The sequence below is a fragment of the Pleurodeles waltl genome, chromosome 5, assembly GCF_031143425.1.
Source record: "Pleurodeles waltl isolate 20211129_DDA chromosome 5, aPleWal1.hap1.20221129, whole genome shotgun sequence".
NCBI classification, from domain to species: Eukaryota; Metazoa; Chordata; class Amphibia; order Caudata; family Salamandridae; genus Pleurodeles; species Pleurodeles waltl.
In genome coordinates this window covers 647,172,978-647,193,689 of record NC_090444.1, presented here as the reverse complement: position 1 = coordinate 647,193,689, position 20,712 = coordinate 647,172,978, and positions in this window count along the sequence as shown.

The following is a 20,712-nucleotide window of genomic DNA, read 5'->3' as shown; positions in this document are numbered from 1 at the left end:
CTCGTGCCATTTACCCCCCCTCAACGGGGGAACTCCTGGCCCAGGCATAATGTAGAGCAAAGGGTTACAAGTGGGGCAATGCATTGCGCCACTCTGTAAATGTGGTGCTGTGATTTTGGCCTCGATGAGCCACATTAGGGTAAAAACAAAATGATGCTAAGGTGGCGCAAGGAGGCGCTAGGAGCTCTTAATACTGCCCCAAATGTTTATCAGACTCCTCTCCCCTTTGTAAAGACTTTGAATTATCATTTTTATCCCCCTTCTGTTTCAAAGAATTCCTTTCCTTTTCTCAAAAAACATGCTTTCTATAATCTCCTACTCATAATACTACTTATAAACTATTCAAACCAACACTTTTCTCTCATCTTTCAAATAAAGCTCATTTTTTTCACTCTTCTATTTGGCATAACAAACTTCTAAAAATCAACAATAAAGCCTATTTTTTAGAATTCATGGAGTGATAAAGGTCTAGTCTGGGTTCATAAACTCCGCTCAAATGACATTTTTATTTTCATAAACACAGTTACTTTATAATCTTCCTGCATCATATTGTAATAAATGTAATACTTTAATTCATACCATTAAATACGCCCTACAATCACTAATGTCACATACTCCTACCCCAACAAACAATATTCACCTTAATCCAATATTATCTACTCAACACAATGCTCTATCCATTTACAAAATAGCTACCAAAAGTCCAGAAAACTGGGATAAATCAGACATTGGGCTAAAGTGGGAACAAGATTTCCCAACTTCATTGCCTATCCCATTTGGGTTTGAATCTGGTTGAAATCTTCAAAACATTGAGATCTGCTAATACTACCCAAACTCTCTTCTCTATATACAATAGACTCCTAATTGCACCAACTAATTTACATAAATATAAACCAGAATCCATCCCTAATTGCTTGTCATGCAACACTACTTCTGCAGATTTATATCATATTCTCTTTTCATTCCCATACACTCTCCAATTCTGGCTGAAAATGTGGTCTCAAATGAACACTATTTTTCATACAAGCATTCCTTTTTCCTTCTCAACTATTCTTCTTGGAAGTCTTTCATATATTTAGCTAAATAATGTGTCTAAAATCACTATACTTGATTTACTAATTGCAGTTGTCTTTCAACAGATTACTAAAAATTGGAAACAAAGCTCAACATTTTTTTCAAGCTTGCTGATATTTTGTTTGTTACATTCACCGGTTGGATAGGGCATATGTTACCCAAATTTCACTTGTCATTAAAAGAGATATAATTTGGTCACTTATTACTACCTTTCTATATACTTGTGCTTGAAACTCAAATACTTTTCGACCTATTTTAGAAGAAGTACCTAAACCTCCATCAATGTATTCTTATACTCTTCATTTTATACCCCCTTTTAAGACTTTTTACAAATATGTTGATCTTGACTTTGTATTTATACACCCATTTTTTCTTCTCTTTTTTCACTTTCCTTCTCTATTTTTTTAACAGTCATTATTGACACTTATCATACACTTCCTTCCTTCCTCTCCCTTTCTTTTCTCTTCTTACTATGATATACACTATTTATTTGCAACTTTTAATCCCTTCGCTGCCAGGCTTTTTCCCCCTCTGGTGCCAGGCCTTTTTTTGGCTATTTGGGGCAGTTTGTGCTTAGGCCCTCATAAATTTTTGTCCACATAAGCTACCCACGCCAAATCTGCGTCCATTTTTTCCATCCTTAGGATTCTAGAAGTATCCAGACTTTGTGGGTTCCCCTGAAGGAGACCAAGAAATTAGCCACAATACAGATAACATTATTATATATATTTTTTTTAAATGGGAAAAAAGGGCTGCAGAAGAAAGCTTGTGGTTTTTTACCTGAAAATGGCATCAACAAAGGGTTTGCAGTGATAAAATCACCATCTTCCCAGCTTTCAGTAACAGGCAGGCTTGAATCAGAAAACCCAATTTTTCAACACAATTTTGGCATTTTACTGGGACATACCCCATTTTAACTATTTTTGGTGCTTTCAGCCTCATTCCAGTTAGTGGCATAAATGGGTATAAAACCAATGCTGAATCCCAGAAAGCTAAACATTTCCAAAAAGTAGACAATATTTTGAATTCAGCATGGTGTAATTTGTGTAGATCCTACAAGGGTTTCCTACTGAAAATAACAGCTGAAAAAAAAAGAAAAAATGAAATTGAGGTTAAAAAAAACAGCCATTTTTCTCCATGTTTTACTCTGTAACTTTTTCCAGATTTTTTTAAAGCAATATACAGTTACATCTGCTGGAATCTTCTGGTTGTGGGTATATAAAGGGCTTGTAGGTTCATCAAGAACCCTAGGTACCCAGAGCCATAAAGAAGCTGCACGTTGCAATGGGTTTTCATTCTATACCGGGTATACAGCAAATAATTTGCTGACACATAAAGAGTGAAAAATATGTATCAAGAAAACCTTTGTATTTCCAAAATGTGCACATGATAAGGTATTGAGAAGCAGTGGTTATTTGCACATCTCTGAATTCTGGGGTGCCCATACTAGCATGTGAATTAAAGGGCATTTCTCAAATAGATGTCTTTTTTACACACTGTCTTACATTTGGAAGGAAAAAATGTAGAGAAAGACAAGGGGCAACAACACTTGTTTTGCTATTCTGTGTTCCCATAAGTCTACCGATAAAAATGTTACCTCACTTGCATGGGTAGGCATAATGCTCGCGACAGGAAATATAACATGTATACTTCACATTTTTATATTGAAACCTGACATGGTTTTTGCTAAGTGCCTAGCTGTAGATTTTGGCCTCTAGCTCAGCTGGCACCTAGGGAAACCTACCAAACCTGCACATTTCATTAAACTAGACACCAAGGGGAATCCAATATGGGGTGACTTGTGGGGCTCTCACCAGATTCTGTTACCCAGAATCCTTTGCAAACCTCTAAATTTGGCTGCCAAAAACACTTTTTCCTCATATTTTGGTGACAGAAATTTCTGGAATCTGAGGAGAGCCACAAATTCCCTTCCATCCAGCGTTCCCCCAAGTCTCCCGATAAAAATGGTACCTCACTTTTTTTTTTAAATGTATTTTATTAATTTTGCAAATAAAGCATTAAAGAAGTTACATCTCTCAATCTAAACAAACATTGTGCCTCCCGGTTCCCTCCCCCCTTGTTCGCTCCCAGCATATCTACCATCTTTCCTTGGACATCACAGATTTTCCCAATAAGAAACCTGATCCGTGTGCCTATGAACTAGGGACTTCGTCTGTATCCAAAGCAGAAGTTGCATGTGAGCCATCTGAGGTTGTTTCATCTGGCTGTTTGAGGCAGTCCGGAAGCGTGTCCCATTGTCTCGCCACGTCACATGACCCACACCCTTGTGCAGCCTCCTGATGTAGTATATTCCCCTATGCCTCTGCCCATTTTATCACTGCATTCTGCCATCTTTGTATGTGAGGGACCCCTGCGTCTTTCCAATGTAGTGTAATTTCTCTTTTTGCCAAGATTAATGCCAGAACTATATATTTATTGGTCGTTTTTTTAGCCTGTGGGCAGGGAAAATATCCTAACAGTGCTGTCAAGGGGGACAGTCTCAGATCCCTTTCTGTTACTACAGCTATACTTCTGAATACCTCTTCCCAGTAGGGTACAATCATCGGACAATTCCATAACATGTGTTCCAGGCCTGCTTCTGGTTTTGAGCTGTGGGGGCAACCTCCGTTTCCTGTAGCGTACATTAGTGCTATTTTATAGGGGGTGAGATATGCTCTGTGATAAACGTAGAGATTAAACAATTTGAAGCGAGCATTCCTTGACACTGATGGAATGTGTGTAGTGATTCTGATCCACTTCTGTTCATCTATGGGTGTCTCCAGTCCCGTCTGCCATGTTTGTCGGAGTTTATCAAAAGGAGTGGAGACATCTTTGTGCAAGGCCCTGTAAATGGCTGAGATTATACCTCTCTCCTCTCCCTGTGAGCAGATAACTTGGCAACCCCTCGAGCATAATCAGCTCTTGGGAACCCGCTTTCCATGCTTTCTGTATGATTCTAACCATTGCATTGTGTAAGAGAAATAGACCTGGGGGGACACCGAATCACTCCTTCAATTCTGCAAATTTGCATAATTCTCCATTTTGAAATAGGTCTCCAATCAATGTAATATTATATGCAGCTAATCTCTTAATCACTGTTAGCACCCGCCCCCCCGGAAGGTGCATCAAACCTTCTGTTGGTAATTCCGGAACGTAAGGAAATGCCGTTCGAGTGTATCGCAGGCTGTGTTCCCAACACACTCGTACAGTGTGTAATACTGGTGGGAGTTGTGCCTTTCTCCCTCTCGGGTTCAGTAGTATATTCAGTAGGGCCTACATTGAACCGCTTGGGCTATGAGGTGTTCCCCGTTCTAATTGTTCTTACTGCAAAAATCTAGCTAACCATTGCAGTTGACCTGCCCAGTAATAAATCCCTATATTATGTGCAGCTAGTCCTCCCTCTGTTGTGGGTTTCTGAATAGTACCTAGAGCCAGTCTGTGCCTTCCTGATCCCCACACAAAACTAGTTATTAATGTGTTGATACCTTTGAACACTGACTTAGGAACAACTATTGGGAGAGTAGAAAAATAGTATTACAATTTGGGCACCATTACCATTTTTACCAGTGCCACTCTTCCCGTGATCGACAGTGGAAGCGTTCCCCAGAATTGCATGTCGCTTCTTAGTTTTCTTATTGCCCGGTGTATATTTCCCTCCAGTAAGTCTTCAGATTTATGGTAGATGTTGACCCCCAGATAGCGGAATGTAGTAGGGGTCCAGTTAAGTCCTCGAGTGTCATTACTTCTTGGGACTCCTTCATCAGGGGGAAAATTGAGGATTTCTGCCAATTTATCCGTAAACCTGATGTTTCTCCAAAGTGCTCTAACATAGTCATGGCTCCTGAAAGACCAGAGTCTATGTCCCCCAGGAAAATCAGCATGTCGTCTGCATATAACGGTATGTGATGTTCCTGTGGTCCCATCCGGAGCCCCTCAAAATAAATTCCCGATCTAGCCATTTGGGCAAGTGGTTCCACCGCAATAGCAAAGAGTAAGGGTGAGAGGGGACAGCCCTGCCTGGTGCCTCTACCAATTTGGTATGGTTCTGAGATAGTCCGGCCCATACGTACTCGTGCTGTAGGATTTATAATTAACAACTTTGTCCAGTGGATAAAGTCTAGCCCTAGTCCCAATCTCAACATTACCTGCTCCAGGAAATCCCACCTGAGGCTATCAAAGGGTTTTTCAATATCTACTGCTATAATTGCCGCACTTTGCAATGCTGGGGAAGTGGAATGTATGATCGATACCAGTCGCCGTATGTTCTGTGCAGTACTACACTGAGGGACAAACCCAGACTGCTCCCTGTGGATTAGTGACGCCATATGGGGCAGGAGCCGGGCAGCTAGTATTCGGCTTAATATTTTATAGTCCATGTTAAGCATGGATAAGGGGCGATATGAGCACACATCCTCTGCTGGTCTGCCAGGATTCAAGAGTGGAATCATTATGGCCTCATTTGTGGATGGAGGTAATGATCCCCTTTCTAGTGCTTCGGCATAAAGGGTGTATAACAGTGGGGACAGTTGCTTTATGTACACACTATAAAATTCCACAGGGAGTCCATCAGCTCCTGGTATCCTACCTCTTGCCATATTCCTCACTGCGGCTTTAATTTCTGCAATCGTAATGGGTTCCGCCAAGGCCATTCTGTCTCCCTCCTCCAGTTGTGGAAGACGGAGGTCATCTAAATCTTTTAATTGGCCGGGGCCCAATGTCTCCCTTGGAGGGGCATATAGTTGAGAATAATAGCTAGTAAACCTGGTGTTTATATCCTTTTGCCCATATAATCAACAACCTGCATCGTCTGCAATCTCCAGTATCAGGGTCTGAGGCCTCTGAGGGGTCGCAAGCCATGCCAGCAATGATCCTGCCTTATCTCCTTCTGTGTGTTGCCTAGATATGTATTTTTTGTAATCAAAACGGTTCAACTGTTCCTGTGCTACTGCAAATTTTTCTTTGTGCTCCATAGGAAGGGGGGCCAGGTCTGGGTTATTGGGTCTACGACGTTCCACGTCTCTAAAGGGAGTCATCATATGTTTGAATCTCTCGCTATAGGGACCTTCGGACGCCTATGTTTTCGGTTATACATTTACCCCTAATGACCGTTTTGAACGTCTCCCATTCAGTCGCTCTGGAGGATGCCGTTCCAGTGTTAAAATCAAAGAACTCTTTTATGGCAGTTGATATAGAGAGTTTAAATGCTTTGTCTTCAAGCATATCTGTCCTAAGACGCTAATGTGCTATGCATGGCTTCTCTCTTCGCCATGTCAACGATAGTAACAATGGATTATGATCTGAAATTGTGTGGCATAGATACTCCACCGTCTCCACTACACTCAGAATCTCTGGGGAGGCCAGGAGTGCGTCCAGTCGTACGTGCAGGTCATGTAATGTGTAATGAAAAGAATACTCAGAGAACAATTTAGCTATCTTAGTGGTGGGGGAACGTGGTGGGGGTGTGATCTGTCCATCTCAGGGTCAGCAATACAATTAAAGTCCCCCCCAGTAGAGTTGTCTGTGTGACATAGGGTCCCAGCTCTTGGGAGAGAGCAGAGAGGAAAGCTCCCTGGTCCTGGTTGGAGCATAGATGCCCCCAAGTGTGATATCTCTACCTTCCAGCCTCCCAGCCACCAAGACATACCTCCCTTCCCTGTCTATAGTTTTGCGCATCTTTTGGAAAGGCACTCCAGGGCGGACCCATATTGATACACCTCTGGCGAATGAGGAATAATTTGTCGCATATACCTGACCGCGCCATCTATTCGCAAGGGCCCTGACCTCATGTTCCAGAAGGTGTGTTTCCTCCTCGTCTCTTTAACTGATTGTTAATCTTATACCTCTTGTTTATACTGTTCAGGCCTCTTACGTTCCAGGTGAATATTTTATACACCGAGGAAGTATCCATAATGTGTAAGTGTCGAGAGTTAGGACGATCTCACTTCCTTCTATTAGAGTGTGGTATCTGTTCATACAGTATATGTACACATCCTAGCTCTAAGTGGTACCATTGTCACAATGCTGGGAGCAAACAATCTACAACCCAAATAACTAAAACCCCACATCCCAACTCCCCTACCCCAGAACCGGTATCCAAAACTATCCCTGTCCAACCTGTAGAAGTATTCATTAATGTCAAGAAGGTAGAGTGACACATCAAAGACTGATATCCAGCTTCCCAATGTGCCTGCAACGGCCCAATCAGAGTGACTGAAGTTCTTATGAAATTTCTACCCAGCGGACCCTGTTTATATCATAGGTCATGGTGTTAAGTAGGCAGGAGGAGAAACCATATTCCCTGATAGCCTACAATGAGCCTCCCCTAGTCAATTGCCTCCCCCCATCATAACCCACAATTTGCCTGCCAAGCAACTTTCTCCGCACTACAGAGCGGATTGCCAACTTGTGATTGTGCGGCTGCCCTCCAAGATCATTAATAGCAGTATAGACGGAGTTCAGATAAAAATCCTCTGAAGATCTCAGGGTCACTTTAGGCATACTGACGGAGGTTTCTTGGGATGAAACGGATGCACTACTAAAATTGGAATCATGATCCGAGAGGGCCCCGGAAGATTGAGTCAAAGCATAATTTCTCCCACTGCAACGTCCACCGCTTCTCTCATCTCCTGTTATGCTTGGTGCCATGGTGGTGCTATGACTGTTCCTCGCCTGCTCGATTTGTTGCACCTCTTGCTGGTCGATCGGGTGGCTCCCCGCCATGCATCAGAGGACTAAGGGTCCAATGTTTCCAACCAGTCCAATACCATCTGGGGCGAAGTGAAGAAGTGGGTTTTATCATTATATGAAACTCTCAGTTTAGCTGGGAAGAGCATAGCATATTGAATTCCACTGTCTCTGAGTTTTCTTTTGGAGTCCTGGAAGGAGGCTCTTTGTCTTTATGTTTCCCTAGAAAAGTCCAGGAAGATCATTATTCATTGGTTCCCCAGTTTTATTTCACCCTTCATCCTTGCTTGCGCCAGAATATAATCTCTGTCTTTGAAATGGAGCAGTTTGGCTACTATTGGTCGAGGTCTCGTCCCCAGTGGGGGGGGGTCTGCCCGGCACTCTGTGGGCTCTCTCAACAGTGAAGAAAGGGGATAAGCTACTTCTTCTGTTATCCATTTCTCCAGAAAAGTCTCCATCTTTGTCGCCCCTTGTTCTGCCTTTCTGGAAGACCCACCAAACGGATATTGCTCCTGCAAGTGCGGTTTTCGGCATCCTCCACTCTGGTTTCCAGCGTTTGCACTCGGGAGGTAAGATCTACCATATCTGCAGAGAGAGCCCTATGATCTGGAGCCAGTTGTTCAAGGGTTTTCTCATTAGAGGCCACTCTGTCCGTTAGTCTGCGATGGTCGTCTCTGAGCAGGGACAGATCTACTGTCAAAGGGGGTTATTACAACTTTGGAGGAGGTGTTAATCCGTCCCAAAAGTGACGGTAAAGTGACGGATATACCACCAGCCGTATTACGAGTTCCATAGGATATAATGGACTCGTAATACGGCTGGTGGTATATCCGTCACTTTACCGTCACTTTTGGGACAGATTAACACCTCCTCCAAAGTTGTAATAACCCCCAAAGTGTCTATCTTGTGTTCAAGGGCCTCTAGGGAGGCCTGGATCGCTTGAAGGATAGTGTCCAACGTGGTCTCAGAACACTGTGCTTCTCTGCCCTTTCTACGCTCATGGACTGCTCAGGTTGCGCAACTTTCCCTACTGCCTCCGGTTCCTGGCCCTCACATCTTTTTGATTTGCCCATTGTCGTGGATGTTGTCTCTCCATTTCTTTTTTTTGGCAGGGTTGTGGGGGGAAGTGCTGTTACCCACATCCAGATAAAATAACTTTTTGATTCCAGAGGATAGGCCGTTCAGCCCACGCTGCAGTCTGCTCACGTCTCCAGCCACCTTGTGAGGTAAATCAGCTGAATGGATCAAGTCTCTCCCTATCAGACCTTAGGCCCCCCCTGGGAGTGGTGCAGTCAAAGAAACCCGTTGTTTTATGGGGCTGTGTGTTTTCCTGCTTCCTCTGGCATGTCAGGGCACACCGTATCTCACTGTGCCCTTCACTTCTGGGCCTCCAAGTTCCTGACCATATATGGCTCACGCCGTGCACTGCTTTAATGTCTTATGCTCTGAGCAGCAATTCCAGTCCATTGGAGCGCAGCCCCACCCCTTCGGCTATGCTCCATTGGGGAGGGGAGAGGGAAAAGTGGGGGGGCCCAGTGGAGCACGTAATGTCGTCCCTGTCACCGGTTCCGAACCGCAAGAGGCTGGGTCACCTTGCAAGTGAGGTCTCTGCACTCCAGAATGCCCAGGAACAGCCCCCACTCACACCTGTGGCCAATGGTGTCGCTCTGAAATACTCAGAAGAGGGTGCAGTCTTCTTTACTGCTCCACTCCCTCAGAGTTTGCAGGCGACAGTATCTGAAGCTCTCGTCCGGCTTCTGGTTGTGCGTCTCCCCGCAGCGCGCTTTCATCACTTCATTTTGTTGCGGCCACCATCTTGTCCCGGAGCGGGCTGAGAGCCGTCCGTCTCGTGCGGCGCTGCAGCGTCCTCCTGAGATTACTCTGGGGTCGCTGGGCCGGCTGGATACTTAGGGCCAATCGATAGCCACCAGAAGCTACCAGCTAGACGTGCAGCTTCATCGGTCGCTGGCCACGCCCCCAATGGTACCTCACTTTTGTGCCTAGGCCTAGCGTTCGCGGCAGGAAATGCCCCAAAACACAACATGGACACATCACATTTTCCGAAAGAAAACTGACTTGTTTTTTGCAAAGAGCCAAGCTGTGGGTTTTGGCCTCTAGCTCAGCTGCCACCTAAGAAAACCTACCAAACCTGTACATTTTTGAAAACTAGGCACCTAGGGGAATCCAAGATGGGGTACCTTGTGTCGATCTCACCAGCTGGGCATTTCTCTTCCGCATCGCGCTGCAAGCATGCTTCCAGCGCGATGGGACGTGACCTCTGATGTGGTCAGCACGCGATCGCGTGCTGACATCATCAGGCGTCACTGTGGGGAGTCGAGGTGGAAGGTGAAGTGATTCCCCTTCCAGCCCTGTTGAGGGGGTGGGGGGGGTGGCCCTCGGGGGAGCGCTAGCGCTTCCACCGAGGGCCAGTACTAGGACGTAATGGTTACATCCGTGGTGCCTCAGTGCCACAGCCATGGACGTAACCATTACATCCTTGGTGCCCAAGAGGTTAATTTCAATATGATGATGTATTTATTTACAAAGTAACCTGTTTATACTTTTATACCTGTAGTATTGCCAGTAGTTATGAATATAGTGTTGTAATTGTATTCAATAAATCTCTTTTTCAAACTTAAAAAATGTAAGGCTTTGCTGTAATCAAGATGGAGCTAATGAGGTAAGTGGAACCTAAACATTCTGCTTTAGCTGTTTTGTAAGGAAAATCATGTTAAGAAGTAATTGGAAGAAGAACTAACATAAAGAAAGCACCTTCACCTGCGGAATCTTTGGCAATTCTGACTTGGACAACTCCTGATGACCAACAATTATGTGATCAAGGACTCTCTGGACTCTCTGGACCTCCAACCAATGTAACTTTTTTGTTAGCAGACTACCCTCTGGATTTAACCTTCGGATACTCCATTTTGTATTGTATGCTTTAGTGGACATAAAAGAAGGGGTATGGACAATTTGTGTCTGACCCTTCGGGAACTTATGTTAAGACTAACAGTGTCAAATGCTGTCAATATATCTAATAAAACCACAATGCTGGCCACCTTCATCTAATGTCATAAGTAGGACATCCAACATTGAGGCCAAGACTGGCTCCATGAAATGATTACATCACAAACCTGCTTGGCATTCCTGAATGAGACATTTTTTCAAACAAATTCTGGAGCTGTATTCAAGTTTCAATACATTTTGATGTTATACGGAGCTAATAGATGTGCTCGGAACTGCTCTGATTGGTTGAATCTGTGATAATAATATGGTAATGGCATAACTTGCTAGTAATTATGTAATTATGTAGCACCTGTCCTGCAGCTAACGGCAGATTGATGATGTTGTTAATGTGAGGAACATTTGGACTCCAAATTTGATGAAAAACCAGAGGAGGATCTCCTAGAAAAGCCCTTATGAAATGAGTGAAAATCATAACTGCCTGCCTGTTGAGCCTTTGGCTGCAATATGTGCCAGGAAGATTTCTCTAAATAAATTGGCAAATAGTGTTGGTAATTCACTTCTAATGTTGCTTTATTGATAAATAAATGCAAGATATGAAGTGTGGGTTAAACTGCTCTATAACAATAGTAAAAACCTATACTTGAATGTTTGAAGCTGAAACAAAGCAATCTGAGTATTAATCTTGTCTTGATTACAGAATTGCAATTTACAGACCTGTGAAATGTTTTGCATTATAAGTAGGGCAGCCGACTTACCATAAATGTTTACTTTCTTTGCAGTAGATGTTAATACTCTAAACTCCAATTTGTTTTGCCAATCAAGCTACAGAAGAAGCACATTCAACCAAAAACTTGTTTTAAACCCCTAAGAGCTAACTTGGCAGAATTTTTCCAAAGAACCATCTCATTAAATGGAATCCCCAAATGCTCATTAAATGGAATGCTCAAAAGTAATCTGACATGCTAGGAAAAATTAATTGAAATATGCACTAAATTTGAGCTTAAGGTGCAAATATGTGCACCAGAGGCCTCGACCTGACATTAATTCAATGAACATTTCTGCAGGTCCGAAGTATGAATACTTAGGCTCCTTAAATGATTTGGAAATTTTGCAGTTGCAACGTTGTCTGCAAAACTGCTGCATAATCCATTGTATTCTGCACAATTTGAAGATTTTAACAAAAATGTGTTTCTCGCTTACACAGTTCATAAGCTAGTAAGAATGCTACCACACGTGTTGCTTAGCAGCCTTTTGTAACTCTGGGACAGGTCATATTTCAGAAGTTTCTTTCTGGATTTAAGGATTATACTGATAATAATGAGGTGAAAACGTTGCCCATAAAATTTTGAAATGTGTAAAAATGACAAACTAGTCAAGTAATAGAGCTTCAAAATGTATCCCATTATGCCATATAATTTGCCTTTTCTTGCCATGTAAGGATTTTCTGCTAACATATGTGACATAAGCCAGAGTAACTTTGCGCTTCCATATAATAACCTCTCCTATGCTATGGTGGACTGTAGTACATTTATCTGGGTTGCAGAGGGCATTTCCACCTCCACAGTGAAGGGTAAATTCAAGGATAACCACGAGCCCAGAGGTCATCTCTGTACCATGAAATGAACTGTTATAATGGCGGATCCATTCATGGTACAAAAAGTTTGGTATATGGCAAACATTCATATTTTTTTCTGAAAAACAAAAAACAAATGTTCTCGCCCACTAGGAGTTTTATCCCTGGTGGTCATTCTTTGTTTTTTTCTGACTTTACTTTGTTTTCTTATCCTATGACAGACATTACACCATTCACACTTAAGTAGGGTAACGTTGTTAAAAATAATGTGGTTGTTTTTGTCCAAAATGTTTTATCTCCTTGTGCCTCAGAATGTAAATATGTGCAATGTGAATGTGTACAGTGTAACAAAATGCACAGTGTGCTGCCCGATAAGTCGTTTCCATCCATCATACTCTTGATTCTATCATTTGACATTAACTAGAACACCCCATCCACACACAAAAACACAGTGTACTGGGTTATTCTTTCTTCAGCAGTTCATGCTGAGATGCTCTTGCTGAGTAAAAATGTTCTTTTTAAAGATCCATACCAGTGGTTCTTAACTTTTTTTACTTCTGTGGACCCCCATCGTAATCATCACTGTAACCCAGGGACCCTCATTGAATCATTATATAATCTGGGGACCCATACTGAATGTTTACTAGAAACCTAGGACCTCACCCTCAGCATTTTCGATAATATGAATCAAAAATATAATACACAACAAGCAGTCATCAAACAAATAAACAAACATAAAAAACATATACATTTTAATTGTAATGGAAAGGATAGAGTTTTCCAAATTAAATTGATGCCACTCGTTACCCACATTATATTTTGTTTGAATGACGTTCACTGCTCCAACAAATCAATCGGAGGATACTAACTCAGCCTGCAATTTCAAATTCCTTCACATTTAAAAAATGATTTAAAATTTTCAATTTTACATTTTTCTTCTTTATTTATAAATCTGATAATTTTATTTAATTTTCTAAGCAGTTGTGGATCCCCTGAGAGGGTTTTTCAAATCATCAGGTGTCACCGGACCACAGGTTAAAAACCACTGAACTACCTTTTCTTGGATTGGATCTACACTACACCAAATAACTAAAATAAATACAATTCAAAAGTAATGGGCTTCAGCAAAGTTTAGTAATGCAGAGTCCATTGAACAAATGCCATAGTGTATAAACAGTTGACATGTTTTACATTTGAATATATACGATTAGATGATGCTCAGTACCTTAAAAACGATCAGGGGTTCTGATTTTTCAAGGGAGAATTTCAAAGAAAATTATGTTACAGTAAATACAATTATTTTCAATTTAATGCGAACTGTTTGATCTAGGATGGAACGCCTTGTTCCCAAGATACCACTGCAAAGGCTTCACTGTAAGAGGAAAATGGGTTTCTTTTCATCAGATCTGCGTACAATAGGATTTGGCTTTAAATCTTTAGAGAGTGCATAATAACACAATGTCACAATGTACAGCATGAGTTAGCACATGCCACTTTTTATTAAACAATAAGATAAACAGAATAGTAGGCCTGTGTGATTTTTTTTGTTAAATTCTTGCAGCTTGCATAATTCGTGCACATTCGTATTAGGCAAATTATGCGAAATGTCGGAAAGTCTGTAAATGCAGCCATCCATACTTTGCAAAACACCTGTGCAGAGCATCTTTACAAGTTGAAAATTGCTCCAATTATAAAGTGAGCGCATTTTTAGTTATCTGATTCAATAATGGGGCCAGTTTTATTTTGGTGGCTGGTCCTATCTCCTGTCCCAGTCCATCCCTGTGGCCAGCTGATAATGCCTTTCAAACAGAGCTTCCTTTCATGCTTTTACCAATGTTCAGAAGGAACACTTACATGACTGCTCTGCTAAGGAGGCAGAATGTAGTACAATTGTTAGCATTTGCCACAAATTGCTCTTATACAACAAGACTGAAAAATTTACTTTTGCACCGCTTGCGTAGGTGAGTAAATAATAACACTTCAGAGTGTAGATTGAGAATCAGAAGCAGAATAAGCTTTGTTCGATTTTTGTAAATAAAAACTATAAAAGCATACAGTACATACATGAAGGTCAATGCAGACATAAAGTGCAAAAGACCAAGGGGCTTATTTACAAGCCCCTGTGCACCACAGAAACATCACTTTTAATAACGGCCTGGTGGAGCACATTGCAGTGCTATACCTACAAGGCCACGTAAAGCCACCCTGAGTGGCTTTTCATGGCCTTGTAGAAATGGAGTGAGGCAACACAGTGCAAGTTGCTGCGTTGCCTCAAACTGCGATAGGGAAGCGTACCATCAGCGTTACGGTGGGTGTTTCCACGTAACACCCATGGCATTTGACACACTCTCAGATATACAACATGCTGTAAACCTGGGAATGTATCAAAAGCCTATGCATCCCCAGGGAAGGTGTTAGGGAAGCACAACAAGGAAAAATAACATTGTTTCTCTTCATTTTTCTACTTTCTACGTGTGCTGGATCCTGCAGCACGAGTAGTAAGAGGAAATCACCTCCACTGGTTATTTTTGTGCAGGAAGGTAAAACCTTTCCTGCACAAAAACAATTACAAGGCACCATTGTGCAAGGGTGCCTTCACTGGCGTGTGACACCCAATTGTGCACTAGCACTGTCGAAGAGGACAGGAATGTGCTGTATCTTATAGATACTGTGCATTCCTGCCCGTTTCTTTTGAGGCAGGTTTGCACAGCAAGAAGGCTTGCGGCGCTGCCCTGCGCCCAAAATTTTTAAATATGCCCCCAAATGAGTAAACATTAATAGTCAAAAGACATAAAAGTTCTGGACAATTCTTGCTTTCCAAATGCATATCACAGACCATAAAAAACAGACATTCTATAACAAATAGCAGCAGTAGACAGTTGTAGAGACAAAGGAACAGGACAATATTGTTTAAAGTTCAGTTGGCGAAGGATTGACAGAATAAAATGTCTATGCATTGTATAATACAAAGAGCAAAAAAAAGTAATGTGCGAGGTATCTTGCTGTGAAACATTGTCACAAGGGTAATTAATCAGAATGTCTGACCAGTCATTAATTACAGCAAAGGTAACAAGGCAATAGAAAACCAATTAAACACAAACCTGTGCTGGAAATTCTGAACAAAACTAAGGTAAGGTTGTAAACCATCAGTTGAGAGAATCAACTGGTTTTTAATAACACTAGATCTGGTGATCTCCTGCACCACCCTACGATTCTCAAGTAAACATAAGCATTTTAGGGGTCATTCTGACCTCGGCGGTAAAAGGCGCTTACCGCCGGTCAGAAGGCCGCCACAACACCACCGCGGTCGCGGTAAACCGCCACGGTTATTCTGACCCTCAAGAGGCAAACCGCCAAAAACCTGACACCAACAAAAGTCCGCCACACCAACGGCCAGCGTTAAACTGGCGAAGACCAAACCTCCACCGTCACGCCAACAGAAAAACGCCCATGCCATTACGACCCACGAATACACATACAGCTCCAAAACACAGCCACATTGGACAATTTGAAATACACACACCTGAGACACATACACACAACACTCCCACACACCCAATTAACTATAAAACACACACCCACATCACCCACAAACCCCTACGACCACAAATCGGAGAAGAAGCCCAGAGAGAGACAGCACAGAATAGAGAACACCATCACACAGAGGCACACTACACCATCACCCACACAACAACCACGCACAAAACACCACACACCACTACACTCACCACACTCATCACCGCAAACACCACCCCACACCTCATCCACACCACCCCATGGCACCCCAAAGACACCCCAGGTTCTCAGACGCAGAACTCAGGGTCATGGTGGAGGAAATAGTTCGGGTAGAGCCCCAGCTCTTCGGGACACAGGTGCAGCACACCACCATTGCCAGGAAGATGGAGCTATGGCAAAAAATAGTGGACAGGGTCAACGCTGTGGGACAGCATCCACGAAATCTGGACGACATCAGGAAGCGGTGGAACGACCTACGGGGGAAGGTGCGTTCCATGGTATCCAGGCACAACATCGCGGTGCAGCGGACTGGCGGCGGACCCCCACCTCAACCCCCAGAATTTACAACATGGGAGGAACAGGTCTTGAACATCCTGCATCCTGAGGGCCTCGCAGGAGTAGGCGGAGGAATGGACTCTGGTAAGTCTCATCTTCACTACTTCATCCCCCCCACCCCACCAGCATGCCAACTCATACCCCCACCCTCCCCCCATCACCATCACACATCCTCATTGCTAATGTCTCACCATCACAACCCACCCATCCCAACACCAAACCCTGCATGCCACCACAAACCATCGACAGCCATCACCTAAGCATGCCCACTGCACATACCCATCTCCCCCACAAACCGCAGTCACAACAGCCCCCACAAAGGAATGCCAGCACTGGGGTACACGGTCTCCCACCCATTGCACGCTATGGCACACACAGAAGCAATAACCATACTCTTATACCCCTGCAGGACCCGAACGCCACCACACTGCCCAGGAGGGTCCAGAAATGTCCATCCCACCCCCAGAAGAAGCCCCCAGTGATGACAGCAGCTCTGTCTCCCTGGACCCAGATGACCAGCCCGGCCCATCGGGGACCTCGGGACAGTCGGTTCCCCTCAGACAGCCACAGGCTACAGCAGACCTACCCCCCTCTGGGAACACCAGCACAGTACCCCCCCAGCGGGCCCATGCCTCTGTCTCCAGGACACGTCAATCAGCGGTGTGTCCACCACTACAGGGCACCCAGGTTAACCCACCACCCCAACAACAACAGGGACCTGGGGGCAGTGGTAGTGGGCACACGGTCCAGGGGACAGAGGCCCAGGGAAACAGGGGAACTGGGAGGGCTGCTGTGCAACAGGGGGGGGACAGGCCCAGGGAACCCACTCTCCACGAGGCCCTCTCCTCCATCATGGGAGCATACCACCACTCCCAGGAGACGATGGCGACGGTCCTGGCCAGGTTCCAGGAGATCCAGGTACTGCAGGAGGAACAGTTTATGGGGTTCAGGGAAGAACTGAGAAACATTAGTTCCGCAATGGGCACCATCGTTGTGGCTCTCAACCAGATTGTCACCACATTGCGGGACCATGTGGCACCACAAAGGGCCCCTGTCACTAGCATGGACCAGGAACAGGCTACCACCTCCGCCGGCGCTAGTGGACAGGAGGCCCCGACACAGCAACAACCGGCCCCCAGAACCCCACCTCCTGCAGAAGAAGAACCACCCCGCAAGCGGGGCCTGAGATCTAGGAAGAAGACAGAGTAGGATGTCAAGACCCCCGCCAGGAAAGGATACCCCCTGATGTCATCCCACTGTCCCACATTGTCACCCTGTCCAACCTTAAACTGCCCCTGCTCCACCTTCCACAGGCATATGGACAATGCACCTGTGAGACTGAGAATCTGGACTCTGCCATGGACATTCCTCCACCATCACCGATTTTCAACCATGTCCAAAAATTGAGCACTTTAATAAACACACTTATTGCACACAAATAATCTGGAGTCTGCCTGTTTTTTGAAAATATGTATTAGACATAAACGTGCCAAAATGACCAGTTACATTGTGATGACAACATACCATTGTCACACAGCTGTAGTCCATGGGCAAACAAAGCAGAGGTCACGCAGTGGGGCCCACATCTCTGAAATTGGAAGGGAAAGTCACAACTCTGTTAGCATACACTGGGTGAAAAGGACAGACAGTAGAGAGGCAGGAGACTGTAAGTAAATGTAAAATGCCGGTGTTGATTCTTACCTGTGTGTTATTGAAAATACTGCTGTATCCCTGTGTCCCTGTTGTCTGTGTCGTCCTCTTCGTCTTCCTCCTCTTCACTCTCCGCAGGCTCCACAGCTGCTACAACACCACCATCTGGACCATCCTCCTGCAGAAAAGGCACCTGGCGTCGCAATACCAGGTTGTGAAGCATACAGCAGGCCACGATGATCGGGCACACCTTCTTTGGTGAGTACATTAGGGATCCACCTGTCATATGCAGGCACCTAAACCTGGCCTTCAGGAGGCCGAAGGTTCTTTCTATAATCCTCCTAGTTCGCCCATGGGCCTCATTGTAGCGTTCCTCTGCCCTTGTCCTGGGATTCCTCACTGGGGTCAGTAACCACGACAGGTTGGGGTAACCTGAGTCACCAATTAGCCACACACGGTGTCTCTGTAGTTGTTCCATCACATAAGGGATGCTGCTATTTCGCATGATGTACGCGTCATGCACTGACCCAGGGAACTTGGCATTTACATGGGAGATGTACTGGTCAGCCAAACAGACCACCTGGACATTCATGGAATGATAACTTTTTCTGTTCCTGTACACCTGTTCACTTTCACTGGGGGGTACCAAAGCCACATGTGTCCCATCAATGGCACCAATGATGTTGGGAATATGTCCAAGGGCATAGAAATCACCCTTCACTGTAGGAAAATCCCCCATCTGAGGGAAAACTATGTATCTCCGCATGTGTTTGAGCAGGGCAGACAACACTCTGGACAACACCTTGGAAAACATAGGCTGAGACATCCCTGATGAAATGGCCACTGTTGTTTGAAATGACCAACTTGCTAAGAAATGGAGTACTGACAGCACCTGCACTAGAGGGGGGATCCCTGTGGGTTGGCGGATGGGTGACATCAGGTCTGCCTCCAGCTGGGCACACAGTTCATGTATAGTGGCTCGGTCAAGCCTGTATGTCAAAATGACATGTCGTTCCTCCATTGTCGACAGGTCCACCAGCGGTCTGTACACGGGAACATTCCTCCATCTCCTCGCAAGTCCCAGCGGACGGTGCCTAGGAAGGACAACAGCGAGCACAGAGTCAATCAACCCACAGGCAAGTTCCCACAGCTTGCACAGTACACGATTCTCTATGTATTGAATGGCTTGTATGAGTGTCGATGCAAGGCCTAGGCATGTGTGACGCAGTAGAAATTAAGCCATGTGGGCCCTTGAAATGGCGGCTGCCTGACCTGTGAAGTGCGACAATGGGATGTGAGGTCAATGCGCTGGCGTGGCACACTGTGGCGGTAGGCAGTCGAAGACCGCGGCGCAAAGACGCATTGGTTAACATTGAACCCTATGCGTTTCAGGAGCCAATGACGAAGTGCGCCGGCGGTCGCGGGACGCACCGCCGCGGTACGCACCGCCGCGGACGTGACCGCCATTTTCTATCTGCTTAATCACTCGAGACCTGATCATCCACAGGAGAGGACCTATACTGCAAGTGCTGCTGTGACCTCGGTCTGGAAGATACAATGGCTGCTGCGACTGGGGAAAGGGCCCCTGCCTTCACTTCTGAAGAATTGGAGAAACTCGTGGATGGGGTCCTCCCCCAGTATGCGCTACTCTACGGTCCTCCAGACCAACAGGTAAGTACACTGGGAGCATGCTTTGGGGGCAATGCCTGTGTTGAGTCGGGTGGATGAAAGAGGGTGGGGAGGGGAGCGATTGAGGCATGCATCAAACGACGGATGAGAGCATGTGCCACATGGCAAGGGTGGGGATGGGGGGCCACTCACATCGAGCATGCAGAAAATTATGATAATGTTATTTCTCCCCCTGTACATGTCACATAGGTCAGCGCCCATCAGAAAATCGATATTTGGCGTGCCATCGCCAAGGACATCCGGACCCTGGGGGTCCACAACAGATGGGGCACCCACTGCCGCAAGAGGTGGGAGGACATCCGCCGCGGGAGCAGGAAGACAGCGGAGGCTCTGCTGGGGATGGCCTTCCAACGTAGGAGGGGTGCCACTCGTCAATTGACCCCCCTGATGTCTCGGATCCTGGCGGTGGCCTACCCAGATTTGGATGGGCGCGTGAGAACATCACAGCAGACACAAGGGGGTGAGTACCAGCACATTCTGCTATCTTAGCGCGCAGTGGAGGTGTCTGGGTGGGGGAGGAGGGCTGTGGGTATCCCTAGGCCAGGGCGATTTCTGTAGGCTAGGCCCCTCCGTAAGGCATGGCCCTGTGCCCCCGCCCCCCACCTCTGTAGGGTGCCAAGTACAGCTATCTATGGCCCTGTGTCACCTATGTGTGCAGTTGTCGTCCATAAGCTTGTAGGCCAAGTCCCAATGATTGAGTAGTGTACCCCAAGTGCACAGCGTAGTGCAGGGGGCTTCTGTGTCTGTCCTCTCCGCCAACTGTGTTGCCAGTGGATGCACTCAACATGTCTTCATTTCCCCCCCCCTTGTATGCTGCTCTTCCTGTTCATGTGTGCATTAGCATCATCAGGCGGAGGAGAAGTGGCATCGGAGCATGAGGGAGCTGCATCTCACATGGCCCTGGAGGGCCATGCAACTGACTCGGAGTTCACCAATGAGACGGAGGGCGAGGGGAGCTCCACAACGGGGACACGTGGAGACATCAGCGACACAGACACGTCCTC